This window comes from Macadamia integrifolia, chromosome 9, assembly GCF_013358625.1.
Source record: "Macadamia integrifolia cultivar HAES 741 chromosome 9, SCU_Mint_v3, whole genome shotgun sequence".
Lineage (NCBI taxonomy): Eukaryota > Viridiplantae > Streptophyta > Magnoliopsida > Proteales > Proteaceae > Macadamia > Macadamia integrifolia.
The window spans coordinates 20,140,589-20,145,054 of NC_056565.1; the positions used below are offsets into that span (position 1 = coordinate 20,140,589).

Here is a 4,466-nt window from a genome sequence, read left to right on the forward strand (position 1 = left end):
AATTTCCACTTTAGTTAGAGAGAAATATGGCTGACAGCAACTTTGGAACAAAAACCCTTCAAAAAATCGTTTTTTTCTGAAAAATTACCCATATTGGCCATTATATGACCGTAGCGCCGATACGTATCGATACTCACTGATACGTACCGATATATATATCGATACTCACCGATATGTGCTGATATATACCGATACGTACCGATCGATACATACCGATACTCACTGATACGTATCAATACATACTGAAACGTACATTTTACCTCAATTTTATATTTCCCATAGAGTCGTATCGTATCAATGTGTATTAGTGGTGTATTGATGCATATCGGTATGTATTGTAGGATATATATCGATACAAAATGATTTAAAAAATTCAATGTATCGTATCGGTGTGTATCGTATCGGCCGACTAAATTTAAGATACGTATCGGAGGGTATCGTATCGGTATCGGAGATACTTAAAACCATGGTGGAACTAAAGAGATCTAATTGGATTCTAGAATGAATGGAATGAAGCTTATCTCGGGCCTCACAAACCCGAGAGGAGATATTTCCGAAGGTGGAAGAGTTCCAAAGCTTTAAAGCAGTTTTCACTCTCTTAAGTTTTGTGGAAAAAGAGGAGAGAGGGGAATGGGAATGAGAGGTGTGACTGTGCCAAGATCCTAAGACAAAGGAATGAAAGTCCAGATGGGAAATCCACATATCAAAGAACTTAAAAGGTTTCGGGCCAAAGGAACGAAAGGGAAGTACATATAAGGAGATGGGACTGTGGTCGGAGATCCCAGGGAGGCCAAAACTGGCATGGGAGGAGGGGAAGGAATCTTCATTAACAAGAGCCCTGTCAAGCTTACATGCAACACGAAGGTTACCCGATCTTCTGTTATGCCACATAAGCTTGGCACCGGACCATCCGAGGTCCGTGAGATTAAGATCGTTAATGAAATCATTGACAGAGTCAACAACCTGAGAATCAATAGGGTTTCCCCCTTGTTTTTCGTGGCTGAAACGAATAACATTGAAGTCTCCAACAATACCCCAAGGGCTTTGGCCCGAGTTATTAGAGAAAGAAGCAAAGTCATCCCAAAGAGGGGTCTTGAGGGGAGCCCTGTTGTGGGCATAAACAATGGAGAGGAAGCAGATGAACGAACCAGAGAGGTGAGAGATCGAGATGTGGATAGTTTGGGCTGAGGAAGAAAGACATGAAATGGTGAGGAAGGTGGGGTCCTAAAGAATCCAGATCCAACCATTCGGGCTATGGAGGTAATTGGGAATGAAGGATTAGTTAGGGGCAATAGACTTAGCAATGCGATTCGCATTGCCTTCCACCACCCTAGTTTCAAGAAGGCAACATAGGTTGGACTTGGAGGAGCGAATGAGGGATCTGATTTCCGCTTGTTTAGCCGAGGAATTAAGGCCTCGGACATTCCAGATGGTCCAAGGGATCATTTGGAACCAAAGGGTGCGAGCATCGAACACTTGGGAAAGCTGAGAGGGGTTTTGGGAGAGGGACAGCGGCTATATCCAATGACTGGGGAGGAGGTGGATGTAGTTGAGGATCTGGTATTGATGGAAGAGTATTTGGGTTTCTGTTTTCTCGGATGAACCAAGGTGGCTTTAGTGGAACTGGTATGTGATGATTTAGAATTTATGGGATGGTGGAGGCCAGGGGTGACAGCTTGTGTTGGATTCAAAGGGGAATTCTGGGTAGAATGGCTTGACAGAGGCTAGAACTCTTCTGCTGTGGCAGAGGGTTGGAGTCTTCTGAAACAGGGATGCACTGTAAGGCCGGGGGCACTTCAGGAGCATCAGGTTACAAACTTGTTAGGCTCAGCATTAAGACATTCATGAAGGACTTATCACGCTTCTCGCAACGGGCGATAAGGCCATTAGAGGTCAGGCCGAGGCCAGAGCTACGATCTGTGGCGGAGGAGGAACCGATTGGGCCAAGGCCAAACTATCACATAATTCACCAAGAGCTTCAGCAGAGTTCGTCAGAATAGCAGTAGCGGAGCTATTCAGGGGGTGTGACAGCATCTCAGAGCAGACAGGAAGCAATAAAACGTGATAGCTGAGGTGGCAGAGGGCACATCGATTGTTGGCGATGAGGGGAGCAGGGAACCAGCAACAGTAGAGGCTGGAGAGAACACGTCGGTTGTCAGAGTCGAGGTACACTCAGGAGATAAACCCGCGGAGGCACTGAACGATGAAGAACCAAAGGCAGGAGGCCTCCCGTTAGTAACAATTCGACAGAGAGCCGCATCTGGTAAGGAGGGGAGGTTTGGTGGGTCTGGATGCGGGTCAGGATAATTAGGTGGTTCAGTTTGAAAGAGCAGTTCCAGAAACGGGTTAGAGGATGATGAGATGAATGGGTTCAGATGTGGGTAGGGGTTAATGGGTTATTTTAATAGGTGGGTCAGGTTATAAAGATTATCTGGGTAAAGGGGGTGGTCTTTAGGAAACTTAGAAAATTGGTTTAACATGTGAACCGGTATGAATTGGTTTAGAGGAATGAAATCAGGTTCGATAGGAGTAGGTTGGATAAAAGGAGGAGAGGAGGTTGCAAAAGGTTCCGCCAACGAGGAAGCAGAAGGGATAACTGAGGTTGACGTACCAGGGATAGGAAACAAAGGGGGGGAGATGTGATTTGGGGATCGGCGCAAGGTCAACCAAAGGAGGCAATCGATCGATCTGGTTGTTAGACATTAGAGTATTTAAAAGTAGAAGAGGCTGCTCAGAGTCAGTGTCAGCAGCAGGCGATCCCAAGATCGAGAATGGGTTATACCCAGCAAAAGAAGACTCGATCAAAGGACCAGTGGTCCTAACATTCAAAGTCATCAGCGGCAACAATTCTGGTGAGAGCCCAGAACCAAAGTTATTCACCGTAGCATTTCTGTTTCTTTTTTTTTTATTATTTTTTTCCGACTGACGAGGGTATCTTTGGAGGATTCTGGCATCAAGGAGGTTGACAGAGGAGCATCAATGGCAGTCGGATCTTTATTACAAGGAGCGTCAATGGCAGCTTTCATGCATAGGGATGTTTTGTGACCGAACCAGTTGTAAGATGAGCAGATGAGAGGATCCATTCGTTAGTGACTTCTTGATTAAAAGAAAACCCCTCACCATCCATCATGGTTACAGAGGAGGGAAGCTTGGTACCAGCTTGCACTTCGATACAAACCCTGGCGAAGGAAAGTCTGTCCATGGTTTTCATTCTACTATCCGAGTACAACGGCTTGCCAATGAGTGATCCCACTATGCTGAGCCCCTTAACACACCAAAAGTGGAGGGGGAGGTTGGGGAAAGAGATCCAAAGGGGAATGGAGGAAGGCTCTGTTTTGCTAAATGAGGATTTGGCATCCCATTGCCTAACAAATAAGGGCTTCTTTCCAACATACCAGGGTCCACCATCTAAGACCAGCGCCTTGTCCAATTTGTTGTCGAAGTTAAACACGAATGTTCCATTGTCAAGCATAGAAATGGAATTTATTACATGGTGTTAGTCACACAGAAGTGATATAAGAGAAAATAGGGGTGGGGAGAAAAAATAGGATAAGAGAGATAAAATAGAATTACTAGACAAGATAAATAAGGAAATAAAATAGGGAAAGGGATAAATATCTCTTTACAAAAGAAGCTTGGCATCTTTGGCTTTATGGAGGAAACCATGACCTCCTTATCTAAAAGAGAATTTGTAAGAGCCCAATTTCCATTCGCTTTACAAAAGAAGCTTGGTGTCTTTGGCTTTACAGAGGAAGCCATGATCTCCTTTCTAAAAGATGATTTATAGGAACCCAATTGTCATTCAAGTTTATCCCTCATTCATCTCATGAAGCAATATATATATATACAACAATTACGCAACTTACCCATAATTCCCACAACTTAACCACTAAATCCCTACAACTAATACTATCCTCAAATAATAATAAACCCCAATAATTGTACAAAATAACTACATAAAATAACTACATGACTCTTAACCCCTTCAATCTCATATGTACACCTCCCAACCCGTATACATAACACATGGGTTCTGCAATCTCATTATAACTTAACGAGGTTTGCAGATTTCATGCAGGAGTTTATTTCTGTACCTGATGGGAGCAGCAGAAGTAGCAATTCTGGAGGTTTTTAAGTGACCTAAGGGTTCATGACCAGGTTTAACTGTCTTTCATTCAATGAGGAAGACTGGGCAGCTGGTGCAGAGGTGGGGCCCTGTTTCTGTTTCTGAATGTCATGGTGATTCTCTTGTTTTCTCTTCGAAGATTCTTTGATTGGATCAGATATTTGTAAGCTTGTATCTAAAGGGGTGTTTATTTCCTCTTCTAGACCTTGGACCTTCTTCGTTGTGCCTGTTATAGGATGCATTTTTTTTAGTGAACAAAGTTTGTTGTTTTCTACGAAAAAAAATATTTATTTGATGCAAAAAACAAAAAAAACATTAAAAAAAAAAAACAGAAAAAAAA

At 43.3% G+C, this 4,466-nt stretch overlaps 1 protein-coding gene across 5 annotated transcripts in view; it reads right to left on the reverse strand.

The window, feature by feature from the left end:
- Positions 1-4,351, reverse strand: part of LOC122089371 (adenylate kinase 5, chloroplastic) — a 129,751-nt gene extending 125,400 nt beyond the window's left edge. For 2 of the 5 annotated variants that reach the window (XR_006143317.1, XR_006143316.1), the window contains exon 1: positions 4,095-4,349. The gene's annotated coding sequence lies outside the window, so the exon portion shown is untranslated. Of the gene's footprint in view, positions 1-4,094 lie in introns of all 5 variants that reach the window. The other 3 variants (XM_042659044.1, XM_042659043.1, XM_042659045.1) reach the window with 2 other exon arrangements.
- Positions 4,352-4,466: the final 115 nt, after the last annotated feature.